We start from the raw sequence: 16,447 nt of genomic DNA, 5'->3' as shown, positions 1-16,447 counted from the left end.
AACTCCGTTAACTGAAGTGTCTGTTAATTTTTTTTTTTTTTTTTTACAAAATCCTTTTGATCAAAATCTTTCTCTGAAAGCATCATTGAGCAAGAGGCAGGTTTTCTAGTTTCAGCAGCTTTGTCCCTCAATGCCAAGAAGGACCTTTCTTGGGTGTATTGTCTCTAGTCAGAGGGAAAGTGCACAGATTAAAAACCTATTGAAGTTACGTTTGAGTAACAAGGCAGGATAGGAGGAAGAACTTTCAGGCACTTTTTATCTAAAGTTTATATTTTACAGGTCACAATGGGTCCATCTCTTAGGGTGCATAGCAAATGAACACACCAAGTACTTTTGATTAAAGCAGAAACATTTGTTACTTGTGACAAGTAAGGAGACAAGGACATAGCTCTCAAAGCACTGTCTCCCTGAATAGCTGGATGGAGGGCAGTTTTAAGCCTAGGGAGCTGGCATATTCATGAAAATATAGGCATGATCATTATAATGAGACAAGGATTATGTAAAGGTTACTTTAGGTTGTTAAAAACCACAAGCAAGTAAGTGCTTGGTTGTTTATTTGTGCTATCTTGTTGGCTGGAATATACTGTAACCTTTTCAGAACATCTGGTGTCTGGAACTTTCTGCAACTTAATGGTTAGTTTCTGCAACATAAAGCACACTTTGATTTAACCCCATCCGTTCCCTTTTCCTACTGCTGCCTAATTAACAATATGTTACCAAGGTCATAAACATTGACAATCATCTGAAGCTTTATGTCGTTATGAAAGATTTGGTGACAAACTTCCACCAGACCTGATCCAGATATCCTGGGAAAGCTGTATCATTATATGTTACCTGCTTTAATTCCAGGAAATCTTTACATTTAGGTAACCAGATAATGTGCAGGTCCCACCTGGGTTTGCTGCTTTCCTTAGATGTGTCTTGTGTATCCAAAAGTTCATTCCTTAGAGTCTGGCAGCACAAAGGTTGGTGAGCAGTACCTGATAGGGACTTCTCCAGCAAGGTGTCTTTTGGAGGTTTCTTTTCTAATAGATGAAATCCTCGGGTTACAAGGTGTGATGTTTAAGGTCTTTGTCTCCTGAGAGTGCACTGTGAAAAGATTGTTCTGCTGAAGCATGGTTATTTTTAGTAGAAGCAATTAGGCCTTTGCAATATTGGAGTATCTCTCTTTTTATCAGTTGTGGGTCAAAAGAAGCAGAAACCGAGTGCATTATGCATTGTGTGACTATCTCAAAAGGTGAGAGTTTATGAGTTCCAAAAGGGATGGATCTGAGATTTAAAAGAACTAACAGCAAGGCTTTTGGCCAAGGTACTAGGAGGTCCTCTACAAATTTTGCCAATTGAGCCTTAATAATGCCATTAACATGTCAACTAAATCAGAAGACTGAGGGTAGTAAGCACACTGAAATTGTTGTAAAACTAGCCAAACAGCACAGGCTTGTTGAAGCACCTGGCTGTTAAAATGGGTCCCTCAATCACTATTAAGTTTAAGAGGAGTTCTCCAGGTAGGGATAATCTTTTCCAAAAGGACTTTAGCTGCAGATGAGGCAGCAGCCTGTCTGCCAGAGAAGGCTTCGGTCCAGTGTGAAAACAGACAGATTATAACTAAAATATATTTATGTCCATGAGATGGAGGAAGTTGTATGGAATCCATTTCCCATTTCTGAGTCTTCAAATGGTCCATTAGGCAGTTTAAAGTGTCCAGGAGCGTAAAAATATGCTTCCCTGGGTTGTACTTTGGACAAGTAGGACAAATGAAGTAGGCATTTTTTTTGCGGCCTTGTTAATGTTTCCCACCAATGTTGATTCATGAGTGCTATTGTTTTGTCAGTAGACCAATGGCTCAATGCATGTACAGTGGTGAGGAGTAAGAATTTTAGAGTCTCCCATGGAATTGAGTTGTTCTTTGATTCAAACCAGAGCTTTCTCTTTTTATCAAACCAGCAGTTGTTGAATTAACAATCTTGCTTTTGCTTTTCTGAGGCCAACTGTTGGGCATTTCTAGCCAGTTTTTATCATTTGGGGAAATATCTATTTGTACCATGATGGAGATTTAGCTGGTCCCTTTAGATTTAGATTTAGTTGGTCCCCTTAAGGGCAGCATTTCTTATGGAAATGTTGGAAAGGTGATTTCCCTTAGCATCCAGAGAGTCAAGTTTAGAATGCCTCTGAATCTTAATAATAGCTAAACTGGCAGGTAAATGTATTGCACCCAGTAATTCCTGGACATAGGGGCCATTTTTAATTTTATACCCATTAGAAGTGAAGAAGCCACGTTGCTTCCACAGTATTCCAGAATATGAGATACTCCAAAAGCATATCTACTGTCAGAATAAATATTGGCAGTTTTGTCCTTGGCTAAAGTGCCAGCCCGTGTAAGAGCATATAATCTAGCCTGTTAGGCCTAAGTAGGCACAGGTAAATGCTACCTCAACAACATCAAAAGGGGGAGGAGTAACATAACCAGCACAGTATTGGCCACTGTCAAATTTAAATAAGAACCATTAGTGAACCATGGGAAGTCAGTATTGCCCAGAGGAATATCCTGTAGATCGTCACAAAGAGTCAGGAGGTGATCTGTCAGCATTAAGCAGTTGTAAGGACATCGTTGTTGATAGAGGGAACAAGAGTGGCAGGGTTAAGGTTACTATAATGTAAAAGAGTTATGTCATGAACAACTAGCAAAAGGACTTCAGAGGAGGTGAAGAGAAATGTTGAGTTTGATGACAATTTGGGCAAATTTCTAGTACGTGAGGTTCAAAAATGGTTAAAGGGGATCCCACAACAATTTTCTCCATGGTCTTCACCTAAAGTGTGTTGGCACTAATGGCTCTAAAACAAGAGGGGTATCCCCATGCCACAGGGGAGATATACTGGCTAAAATATCCTATGGGTCAAGGGCGGTCCTGTGTTTGGGGGTAAGTACCCCAAGGGCATTCCCTTCCTTTGAATATGCAAAACGGAAAAGGGAACTCTGATAATTCTGATGCCCAAGGACAAGTGGATTCATCAAACTCTCCTTTAAGGCACTGAAGTTTACATCCCTCATCTGGTTCTTCCCATAAACTTGGGTCAGGGTTGTTATTATTGAGTAAAACAGAGAGAGAGGTTTGGCCATAAGAGAGAAATTTGGAATCCAATTTTGGCAATAGTCAACTATCCCAAGAAAGCCTGGCAGTTGGCAATTAGTTTCAGCATTGGGGAAACTTAGGACACCATGAAGCATATCTGGATCTAGGTGTAGCCCTGGCTCTGACATCAGATGCCCTAAACATCAAACCTGGGTTTGGGCAAACTGCAGTTTTTCTGTTGTGACCTTATGTCCCTTTAAGGCTGAAAGCTTTAGCAAGTGGATGCTGTCTGCCTGTGAGAAGGCTTGAGGAGGAGAGCAAAGAAGCAAATCATCCGCTATTGCAACAAAGTAGAAGCTCTAAGAAACTTTATATCAAACAGATTAACTTTCAGGATTTGTGAGGAATAAGAAGGATTTTCAGTAAAACCCTGAGACATTACTGTCCAGGCGAATTGTTTTTCTTCCCAAGGGTAGGCACATAGGTGTTCGCTAGCTTCAACAACTGGAATACTAAAGAATGCACTTCATAAATCAACTACAGTAAAAATTTTGCTTCCAGTGGAATGGATGTTAGTAATGTATGAGGGTCAGAAACAATAGGGAGGGAGTCAAGGGATTACAGTGTTTATTGCTCAGGGGTCCTGGACAAACCTCACCCTACACCCTTGTTTTTTTCTGGTAAAATGGGAGTGTTACAGGGAGTAGTACCAAGAGACATGAAGCCTTGAGCCTTGTAATCTTGTATTATAAGCTTTATTCCTTGAAGGACTTCTTTACTTATCGGATGTTGATTAATTGTGGGAAGAAGTTTTGAGGGATCTATTTGAATCTTGATGGGAGGTACACTGTGAATTTTGCCAGTATCAGTTGGAAATTTCACTCATAACTTAGGTGATAGCCGATTCAATAGGGACAAATAATCAGTGTTTCCAGATTCAGCTCTAGGACCATCAGAGACAGAGCAAATAAAAGATTTCAACAGGTCATTTAATTCACATGGTCTGTTACTTTGATGACTACTGTCAATTTATAGAATGTCTTCCTTTTGGGAAAAATAAATTCTGGCATGATACTTCTCTAAGAAGTCTCAGCGTAATAAATGGATAGGGTGGAGGAACTATGAAGAAAAGGATGTGTATTCTCAAAAGGTCTAAAGTAACGGGAATAAGTTAAGATACAGGAACCTCTTGAGGTTCATTAGAGATCCCCACTCTTTGAACTGTTTTAGTACTTCGAGGCAAAGACTGCTTTATTGTAGTGGGGTTGACCAGCGTGGCTCTGGTGTCAGTTAGGACTGGAAGAGATTCATCCCCCATCTACAGAAATGTTTCTTCAAGCCAGTATCAGAGGGGGTTTTAGAAAGACCCCCTATAGTTCCTCAGAGCCCTGTCACTGAGAATTGAGGGGATGTTAGAAAGGCTGGTTAGAGGAGTGAAGTTGCCTAAAGTGCTTAAATTTCTTTTCCAATGTCCAGGCTCTTTGCAATAATAGCAGAAACTAGGAAAGTTTTGATTCCATTTAGGAGCCCTCCTTTGCTGGAGCTGAAGATTAAGAATTTTGCAGTCTTCCTCTTAGGTGACTTGTCTAGAGTTTGAGAGAGCTGGTTTGCCAGATTAACTAAATCTGGAGTACACACAGTTTCCCATTTTATCCTAGTCCTTTCTACTGGAAGGGAAAGGTCCCAGTTCAACCCATTAATAAACATAGAGTTAAAATCTGACTGGGTGGAATCAACATCTAAAGAAAGATCATAATTTTCTTAAAAAACAGTCTGAAGTCAATTGTAATAGTCATGAACAGGAGCAACAGATTTTTGTGTATAAGCTTGAATTTTGTTCTAATCATCAGTCTGTGGAACATCCCTAGGAATTGTGCAGTGAAGTCACCTAGAAATTTTCCAAACCAGATCATATAATAAATTAGCATGCTGGTCTCTCAGTTGTAATTCTAGAGACCTTTCAGGATTTTCCCAATTAGAAGTTTTCATCCAGTGCTGGCCCTGACCTTTACCGACAAGCATATGAACTAGCCGATATAAGATAAACCAGGTTAATAATTTTGAATGACTATATTAAATTCCTTAGAAATCTATGAGGATCTTTGGTTACTTTGGGAAAATTTTTGATTATGAATCACAGTTTAGATTGTGACCAAAGTTTAGATTATGACTAAAGTCCAAGGAATATAAGAATTTAATGGTTTCACCTCTGTCTCCTCAGAAGGCTTAAGTTTAAAGGGACAGGTTCTGACAAGTTCAGAGGAAAAAGGAGTGGAGAGACTTTCAGAGAAAAGGGAAAGTTTAGCAAGATAATCAGTATGGCAGAACTGACAGAATAGAGGAGGTAAAGATGGTGTAGAAGGAAAGGAGGAAGATAGTGCCAAAGGCAGAGTCTGAATACAAGGAGCCCAGGGAGAGATGAGGGGGCATCTTTATTTCAAACTTTATTGAAACGTTTTTTTCTTAAACTGAGCCTTGCTGAATAGAAAAAGCACTCCTTCCAGGTTAAGCTTTGTGTTTTGTGACATATTTACTGATTCTTTGTTCTACAGCTGGTCTTTTCATTACCTAATGCAATGAGATAGGACTCAGATAATACGTCAGATATATCTAAATGTCCTTAAGTCCAGATTTGGTTGTGAAAAATACAACAAAAGTGTTCACTCTCCTTATGTACTATTGATTTTGTTTCCTTCGGTTTTTCCAGCCCTCACTGAATTGTCATGCATTTTCTCATTGTGTTAGTCCTGACAATGTCTATAACAAGAATTTGTGATTTTTAAATATTTTACAGAGATTTTTCTGAAAGTCAACTGTCAAGGAAGAATATATGCAAGTGTCAAGTTTTAGTATTTTTTAAAATGCAAAAATTTCTAAAAGGGAGTAGTTTGTGTCAGCAAGAACCTTATCACCCAGTACACACATTAAAGTGATGTTATCAAATTGACTTTTTAACGCTTGGAATCATTTAGCCTAAATACATTTAACCTAGGGTATTCTTTTTAAAAACAAAAGTTTATTCAGCATTATAATTTGTGTTGGTATAATCATAGTTTGTGATGGTATAATTTATAATTTGTGATGGTAAAGTTATTTTATATGGAGGAGTAAGCAGACCTTAGCAGAAGCTTTTCAAGAAAAGTTGGGGAAGCAAGAGAAAGTGAGTAAACAGCATGATCAGTGTGGTGTGAGAGGAAATGTGTCTCACTGTGGTCAACTTATTCTCATGATAAGCTATACAGAGGGCATGTTCTGCATTTTAGTGTTTGCTAAGGCTTGGGGACAAGCCAAAGATCAAGGAGCTGTGGGGAGGAGAGAATTTTGACTGATGTTTTGTCAAGACAAAGCAAAGGGTAAGAAGTAGGCAATTGTGAACACTTGGTGAATCAAAAGGTGTACAATATGATATAGAATGCTCATGAATGTCTTAATTAAAAGAATTGGAGGTCAGTATTCTAAATATATATTAGCATTCAATCGTTTCCACTAAAAGGGTGAGGCCATGGCCAACTCAAGTTTTATTTTTAATATGACCCCTCTCCTTTTATCTGTAATAGGTACTCAGTATTTCATAAATAAAAAAGGAAACTAAAGAATAATTAATATTTAACAGTATCTTAACTTCAAAATAGTACTTGTCTGTGTAAGAAAGTTTCTAAGGTATTTTCCAACTATATATCAATAAATCTCAGACAAAAGAAGAAAAATCACTTAGCGTCTATCAAGAATGATAGAGTTAAAAATATAGTGTGCTACCTTTAACTCCACTGATTGTGATTTCTTTTTGAAACTTTTTCAAGAGCTGTTACTCAATAAGATTTGATTGAGGCCAGTAAATGTATGGGATTTTAGGGATTTTTGTTCATTTGTTTAGTTATTTTGTGTTTTTATTTTACCAATAAAATATCAATTGAGACATAATAATGTATTTTCTAAAATGAGTAATATCCTCCGTCTATTTGGTGTTTTTATTCACAGTTACAAATAATGATTTTTAAAATGTGAAATTAAGATAAATTTTTATTACATTTTCATAAAATGGTATTGAAATCCATAGAGCACTGTGACTTGCCCATGGCCCCAGGGCTAGAAAGCAGCAGAGCAATGGTTAACATCAAGGTAAACTGAAGTCTCGACTGCTGTTGCCCCATTACATCACACTGCCTTAGAGAGGTAAGCATGGACCGTAACTGAAAACACCAAATTAAAACTCAGAAGTTTTCAACATTACATCAGTTATCCCTTTCAAAAAAAGGCCTAATTGGTCTTCCCTGGTGGCGCAGTGGTTGAGAGTCCACCTGCTGATGCAGGGGACACGGGTTCGTGCCCCGGTCTGGGAAGATCCCACATGCCTGCGGAGCGGCTGGGCCCGTGAGCCATGGCCGCTGAGCCTGCACGTCCGGAGCCTGCGCTCCGCAACGGGAGAGGCCACAACACTGAGAGGCCCGCGTACCGCAAAAAAAAAAAAAAAAAAAAGGGCCTGATTAAATAAACTTTGAAAGTCAAGTTCAGCAGCCTATTGGTAGGCTTAATGTATCACAATGTTAATATTGAAGGAATCTGTTGGACTTAATGTATGAATTTACTCCCAGTTGTGGGTTGTCACTTCTAATCCTTTTTGATCTATAAATATGTTAAAATGAAATCAGAGGTGGATTAGATTTTTCAAATTGATCATGATCTGTATATTTTGGTACATATTGAGTATAATCTCTGCATTTCATATCAATTATCTCATTTAGTCAATACAACTGTCTTCTGAGTTATATTTTATTGTCTCTTTTTTTTTATGAAAAAGTCAAGGTTCTAAGAATTTAAATTATTTGTCCAAAGCAACACAATAAATGGCCAAACTAGAATTTAAAATAGGATATGTCTAACCTAAGAGACAGTATTCTTTCCTCTTTGCAACACTGACTCAAAGCAAGCTGCAGAGATATCCATTTACTAAAACACTTAGACAAAATTTTAAGTGGTTGCAGGCCATTATTTTTATTTTTTTAACATCTTTATTGGAGTATAATTGCTTTACAATGGTGTGTTAGTTTCTGTTTTATAACAAAGTGAATCAGTTATACATATACATATGTCCCCATATCTCTTCCCTCTTGCATCTCCCTCCCTCCCACCCTCCCTATCCCACCCCTCCAGGCGGTCACAAAGCACCGAGCCAATATCCCTGTGCCATGCGGCTGCTTCCCACTAGCTATCTACCTTACGTTTGTTAGTGTATATATGTCCATGCCTCTCTCTTGCCCTGTCACAGCTCACTCTTCCCCCGCCCCGTATCCTCAAGTCCGTTCTCCAGTAGGTCTGTGTCTTTATTCCTGTCTTACCCCTAGGTTCTTCATGACATTTTTTTTTCTTAAATTCCATATATATGTGTTAGCATACGGTATTTGTCTTTCTCTTTCTGACTTACTTCACTCTGTATGACAGACTCTAGGTCTAACCATCTCATTACAAATAGCTCAATTTCATTTCTTTTTATGGCTGAGTATTCCATTGTATATATGTGCCACATCTTCTTTATCCATTCATCCGATGATGGGCACTTAGGTTGTTTCCATCTCCGGGCTATTGTAAACAGAGCTGCAATGAACATTGTGGTACATGACTCTTTTTGAATTCTGGTTTTCTCAGGGTATATGCCCAGTAGTGGGATTGCTGGGTCCTATAGTAGTTCTATTTTTAGTTTTTTAAGGAACCTCCATACTGTTCTCCACAGTGGCTGAACCAATTCACATTCCCACCAGCAGTGCAAGAGTGTTCCTTTTTCTCCACACCCTCTCCAGCATTTATTGTTTCTAGATTTTTTGATGATGGCCATTCTGACTGGTGTGAGCTGATATCTCATTGTAGTTTTGATTTGCATTTCTCTAATGATTAATGATGTCGAGCATTCTTTCATGTGTTTGTTAGCAGTCTGTATATCTTCTTTGGAGAAATGTCTATTTAGGTCTTCTGCCCATTTTTGGATTGGGTTGTTTGTGTTTTTGTTATTGAGCTGCATGAGCTGTTTGTAAATTTCGGAGATTAATCCTTTGTCAGTTTCTTCATTTGCAAACATTTTCTCCCATTCTGAGGGTTGTCTTTTGGTCTTGTTTATGGTTTCCTTTGCTGTGCAAAAGCTTTGAAGTTTCATTAGGTCCCATTTGTTTATTTTTGTTTTTATTTCCATTTCTCTAGGAGCTGGGTCAAAAAAGGATCTTGCTGTGATTTATGTCATAGAGTGTCCTGCCTTGTTTTCCTCTAAGAGTTTGATAGTTTCTGGCCTTACATTTAGGTCTTTAATCCATTTTGAGCTTATTTTTGTGTATGGTGTTAGGGAGTGATCTAATCTCATACTTTTACATGTACCTGTCCAGTTTTCCCAGCACCACTTATTGAAGAGGCTGTCCTTTCTCCACTGTACATTCCTGCCTCCTTTATCAAAGATAAGGTGACCATATGTGCGTGGGTTTATCTCTGGGCTTTCTATCCTGTTCCATTGATCTATCTTTCTGTTTTTGTGCCAGTACCATACTGTCTTGATTACTGTAGCTTTGTAGTATAGTCTGAAGTCAGGGAGCCTGATTCCTCCAGCTCCATTTTTCGTTCTCAAGATTGCTTTGGCTATTCGGGGTCTTTTGTGTTTCCATACAAATTGTGAAATTTTTTGTTCTAGTTCTGTGAAAAATGCCAGTGGTAGTTTGATAGGGATTGCATTGAATCTATAGATTGCTTTGGGAAGTAGAGTCATTTTCACAATGTTGATTCTTCCAATCCAAGAACATGGTATATCTCTCCATCTGTTTGTATCATCTTTAATTTCTTTCATCAGTGTCTTATAATTTTCTGCATACAGGTCTTTTGTCTCCTTAGGTAGGTTTATTCCTAGATATTTTATTCTTTTTGTTGCAATGGTAAATGGGAGTGTTTTCTTGATTTCACTTTCATCAGATTTTTCATCATTAGTATATAGGAATGCCAGAGATTTCTGTGCATTAATTTTGTATCCTGCTACTTTACCAAATTCATTGATTAGCTTTAGTAGTTTTCTGGTAGCATCTTTAGGATTCTTTATGTATAGTATCATATCATCCGCAAACAGTGGCAGCTTTACTTATTCTTTTCCGATTTGGATTCCTTATATTTCCTTTTCTTCTCTGATTGCTGTGGCTAAAACTTCCAAAACTATGTTGAATAGTGGTGAGAGTGGGCAACCTTGTCTTGTTCCTGATCTTAGTGGAAATGCTTTCAGTTTTTCACCACTGAGGATGATGTTGGCTGTGGGCTTGTCATATATGGCCTTTATTATGTTGAGGAAAGTTCCCTCTATGCCTACTTTCTGGAGGGTTTTTATCATAAATGGGTGTTGAATTTTGTCAACACCTTTCTCTGCATCTATTGAGATGATCATATGGTTTTTCTCCTTCAATTTGTTAATATGGTTTATCACATTGATAGATTTGCATATATTGAAGGATCCTTGCATTCCTGGAATAAACCCTACTTGATCATGGTGTATGATCCTTTTAATGTGCTGTTGGATTCTGTTTGCTAGTATTTTGTTGAGGATTTTTGCATCTATGTTCATCTGTGATATTGGCCTGTAGTTTTCTTTCTTTGTGACATCCTTGTCTGTTTTTGATATCAAGGTGATGGTGGCCTGGTAGAAGGAATTTGGGCGTGTTCCTCCCTCTGCTATATTTTGGAAGAGTTTGAGAAGGATAGGTGTTAGCTCTTCTCTAAATGTTTGACAGAATTCGCCTGTGAAGCCATCTGGTCCTGGGCTTTTGTTTGTTGGAAGATTTTTAATCACAGTTTCAATTTCAGTGCTTGTGATTGGTCTGTTCATATTTTCTATTTCTTCCTGTTTCAGTCTTAGCAGGTTGTGCATTTCTAAGAATTCCATTTCTTCCAGATTGTCCATTTTATTGGCATAGAGTTGCTTGTAGTAATCTCTCATGATCTTTTTTATTTCTTCAGTGTCAGTTGTTACTTCTCCTTTTTCATTTCTAAGTCTATTGATTTGAGTCTTCTCCCTTTTTTTCTTGATGAGTTTGGCTAATGGTTTATCTATTTTGTTTATCTTCTCAAAGGACCAGCTTTTAGTTTTATTGATCTTTGCTATCGTTTCCTTCATTTCTTTTTCATTTATTTCTGATCTGATTTTTATGATTTCTTTCCTTAGCGTCTCCCGCCCGTCTCTGGGGTCCGCACTTTTAGCCACGGCTCGCGCCCGTCTCTGGAGTTCCTTTAAGCAGCACTCTTAAACCCCTCTCCTCGCGCACCAGGAAACAAAGAGGGAAGAAAAAGTCTCTTGCCTCTTCGGCAGGTGCAGACTTTTCCCCAGACTCCCTCCCGGCTAGCCGTGGTGCACTAACCCCTTCAGGCTGTGTTCAAGCCGCCAACCCCAGTCCTCTCCCTGCGCTCCGACCGAAGCCCGAGCCTCAGCTCGCAGCCCCACCCGCCCCGGCGGGTGAGCCGACAAGCCTCTCGGCCTGGTGAGTGCCGGTCGGCACCGATCCTCTGTGCGGGAATATCCCCGCTTTGCCCTCCGCGCCCCTGTTGCTGTGCTCTCCTCCGGGGCCCCGAAGCTCCCCCCTCCGCCTCCCGCAGTCTCCGCCCACGAAGGGGCTTCCTAGTGTGTGGAAACCTTTCCTCCTTCACAGCTCCCTCCCACTGGTGCAGGTGCCGTCCCTATTCTTTTGTCTCTGTTTTTTCTTTTTTTTTTCTTTTGCCCTACCCAGGTACGTGGGGAGTTTCTTGCCTTTTGGGAGGTCTGAGGTCTTCTGCCAGCATTTAGTAGGTGTTCTGTAGGAGTTGTTCCATGTGTACATGTATTTCTGGTGTATCTGTGCGGAGGAAGGTGATCTCCGTGTCTTACTCTTCCGCCATCTTCCCAGCACCCCCTGCAGGCCATTATTCTGTCTATATTTCTAGGGAAAGTCAAGTTACCCTCCTTGCCCCTAGTTAATATATGATGGGTTCAGAGTATTGAATGTGCTTTCCTTGTATTTCTTCCTGATTCATTTTAAGAGCTTAACAAAAGTGATAGTAAAAAATAAAGTAGAAAAATTATTTATAAAGAATTATAGTAGTATCAATATAACTCTTCTTTCTAGTTTAAGAAAATTGTGATTTATGAGGTCTGGGGGCTTCCAGATGAAATGTAATTCAGATAAAGCCCAGCCTAGTCTTTCATATTCTTCTATTCAGCTATTTCTTATTAATTGACATTTAATATGAAAATTATTGTGAAAGAATATTCCTTTTAGTGTAAATGCCAGCTATTATATATGTTAGGATTTTTAAGTCGCTAATATATAATAAAGCGCAAGTATGTTAATTAAATGCATTCTTTCCTGTATTTGGACAATCAGATTTTTCCAATTAAATTTTTTAGGATATACTACAGGTGACTTTTTCTTTTCCAGTAAAGCCCTGATGGTTGAAACTAAGACAGACGAATCCGATAATTGACCAACTTTTCCCATCTGAGGCAAACAAATTAGTAGGTTTAGTAAACTAATAACAATTGCCTGTCCAAACTTATTTCATGTAGCAATTTTAAATAATGAACTTTAAGGTGTAGACTTATTTTCTGTAAAGATGCAGTGATTTATAAGGACATAAGGTGGGGGGAAGAAGCAAAATGAAAACAAGAGCTATAAATGTAGGAAATTTTAATTCACTCATTCAGCATAACATATAGGAGGAGAGATTCATGTTATTTTCAGAGCTCTAATAATGTCTCCAGAAGCAGGGAGCATTTTATCTGGATCTTGAAGCTTACGTTGTAGTTTGTCCCTTAGAGAATTGAATAGTTATAACAGTATTCAGACTGAAGAAAGAGCGGAAGTAAGAACCTCAGGAAGTGGTTCTTAAGGCAGGGTTTGTGGTTTTGTGTGTGTGTGTGTGTGTGTGTGAGTGCGCGTACATGGAATCACCTCCTAGAAATGTATAGGCATTGTTTTAATAAAAATTTGCAGGCTGTTATTGGTATTTATTGACTGGGGGCCTAGGATGACAAATATTCTGCACATAAAGAATTGTGGCAGTTCCCATGTGATTTGTGAATGTCTTGCTGTACCTTCAGGTAAAAGAAAATTTATTTGTATTTACCTGACACTATGTATTTAGCATTTCACATGTGAACTCAAATAATTCTTACATGGTTTTAAATTTTGAACAGTTTGAATTTTTAGGAATACAACTAACATGTAAACGAAAGGGAAATTATAATTTTTAAGTTTCTAATTTTATCAAAAGTTGCTCAGCAGTTTGGAAAACTGCATCACAGAGGGCAATGTAGCACATAGCATTTGAACAGCTAATACAACATATTTGTATTGGTTTACATTTCTGACTGTTATACTCACAGTGATTCTCTATATACATATGTGTAATTTATCTTTTAATTTTGTTGTGCTTGAGTATTTATATATGACAATTATATATTTATTACAAATAAATTGTATTTTCTATTTTGATTATATTTATGCCTTTAAATGGATTGTTACTGAAATTATATATGTAAGCTACACTATCTATTAAATTAATTTGAAGATAAAAGAGTGTTAAAGATGTTAGTTATAGAAAGGTCGATTACCATTAACCTAGGGCATTTACAAAGCCAAGTGTAATCAGGCAGGTTAAATATATTCTTACCTATTTTAGGTAAGAATATATTTAAAATAATGGGTAGATATATGAAAAAGTCATGAAGGTGGAAAATTAGGAGGCCTCACTGGAATCAAGAATATTGACTCCATATCTATTTTGAGCCTAATAGATTTAAATAAGAAGGAAAGATGTGATTACATGTGTTTTTCACTCCTATAAATCTTATAAAATGGTACCAACTAGCTATTAAGACCTCTGCTTCTTTTCCCACAGAAAAAAACCTAAACCTAAAAAAAAATCATGAAAGAAGAAAAAAGTGCAAAACACTTCTGTCTTCTATCTTCCAAAATTCATGGCGGGACATAGTTGGTGGAATCTAAATCAGATCTGGAACTTTAGGAGCAAAGCCATTAGAAAAATTCAATTTTTATTCAGGATGTCTCTGGGTCCACCTAAATATTAAGACTCTATTATTATTTAAAAAAAAGGGGGTAGGATAAATATTATATGACCAATATATGTCTCTACCACACTGAGCATCTAACATAAAGTTTGGGATTTACAATAACAGATTATAACAGCTACATATAATATGTACATGGTTGTGCATGTATGTTTATATGTGTGCATGTATTATAGCACATCTCATGACAAAAAAAAAAAAAAATCAAGTGACCTGGCAGTCAGTTAGCAGTAAGCTATAGTCAGTCATATGTTTCTGCTATCTATTGTTTTAAGCAGGAAAGTGATGATTAGATACATCTTTTAGAAAACTAATGCTAGCGACAGCTGTGAGCATAGTTAAGAATCGAAAGGGACAGAAGGAATTCTTTAGAATTGGTTCTATCTGTACCACAAAGAAATAGCTCATTTTCCAAGTGCTGTCTTTTTGTTTAATATAACTACTAAAACGTTTAGCATGAACATTAATTTATATAATATTTTCTGATTACAAAAGAAAGTGTAAATCAACACTACAGGTAAATGATGCACATTTTAGAAGCTTTTAATAGATATTAAATTTATACTACATAACGTTTTACTAATTTACAATCTAAGCATTAGAGATTGTTCATCTGTTATTCTCCCATATATTTAACAACACTGGGTATTGACATTTCTTCTAATACTTTCCAATCCCATAGGGAAAATGTTTTCTTATTGTCATTATAATGCCCAATCTTCTATTAATAGTGGAGACAAATTCATTTCTGGTGTTTAGTGGCTATGTATATTTCATTATTAGTAGATACATGTTTAGTACCCACACCCATCTTCTCACTATTGATCGTATGGCCTTTGTCCCACATTTAGTTTCTAGAATTTAATCCTATTTTGTTATTTGCCTTTATTTTGTTTCTTGGCAATTTTGCTATATATGCTTTCCCCTCTTCTAAGTATTATGTTCTAGTACCTTGCTTTATGGTGAAAATCTATTTATTATTTTCAAAAATATGTTAAGCTCCCTCCAATCTTTGTAAATAAATTATGGTGTTAAAATCTGTGAATTCAGTACTAGAACATTTAGTTTCATCTCTTACATTCTTCATTATTATCTATCTTCATTTAGCATTTTCTTAGTATTAGTATTATTACACTTACTTAAATGGTCTTGAGGAGAGGGAAACTGTCTTTTTAGTTTTTTTCCTTGCTAAATAATTTTGTAATAAGTGAATGAAAGTAAAAAGATGTTAGAACATGATAATTCAATTTAAAATTAATTTGTTTTAATATATTATCTGATCTGAGAAATATGCCACATCCCATTTGTAGATAACCTAGTAACATATATATGTAGGCAATTGACCTGCAATAATCAGTTTGAATTTTGGTCAATTAATGGTGTAAAAAAACAGTGTTTATATACTTGAAAGGAAGATAATCATAAAAATTATTTCTGTTATCTCTGAATTGAATCAAATAGGAAATCTGACTATTGCTATTCGAAACTGGAAATCCTGAATCACCTACATTTGAAGGCCTCCTTCAAGTAAAAATCTCTCAAATATAAACCAGGAACTTTCTACTTAAATATTAGCTTTATATCATTACAAAAAAATCATATTAATGAAATAAATTTCTTATCCCAGTAAGAGAGCTTGGAAATGTTAGAAAGTGCTGGTTTTAACATTGAAAAATCACTACTGAAAATGAAAATGGTAATCAGTTAGATTTATCTGTTAGGCAATTATAGTTAGATTATTCATAAATCAAAGTAGTGTTGCTAATTGCATGGGTCTTAGTTGTTGCAGAATTGGTAATTTAAGTTGTCTAACACATTTTTTAGAAAGAGGACTCAATCTTTAGCCTTATGGGAATGATACCTGCAAAAAACTTCAGTAATTTCCAAATGTATTAAATATTTCACACATGAACACTTGGTCATTTATATCTAAAATAAAACTCAATAATCACACTGAAATTTGTAAGGAAAAATTTAATTTAGTTTATTTTTTAAAAAGACTTGTCCTCAAAGCAATATCTTTCTCTTTGTTTCCCCTTTCATAGAAACCAAGGAATACTTATTATTTTGTCTAGGAAAGATGAGGCAGGAAAATATCATGCTTACAGCTTGATACACTACACAGAGGACCAAGAAACAATGGCCTTGACATGTGTTTTACATTCTGACCTTATATTCAAAGTGACAGTGTTTCGACAGGACATGTACCCTGCTGGAGAAGAGATTGCCACATTTCTTTCTGTAGGAGTGATGAGTTTGAATACTTAGAAGTGAAACAAATTCCTAAACGTTCTTAACTAGA

The sequence above is a fragment of the Lipotes vexillifer genome, unplaced genomic scaffold (assembly GCF_000442215.2).
Source record: "Lipotes vexillifer unplaced genomic scaffold, Lipotes_vexillifer_v1.1 scaffold1018, whole genome shotgun sequence".
Lineage (NCBI taxonomy): Eukaryota > Metazoa > Chordata > Mammalia > Artiodactyla > Lipotidae > Lipotes > Lipotes vexillifer.
The sequence above is the reverse complement of the archived record's forward strand: the minus strand, read 5'-3'. Positions refer to the sequence as shown.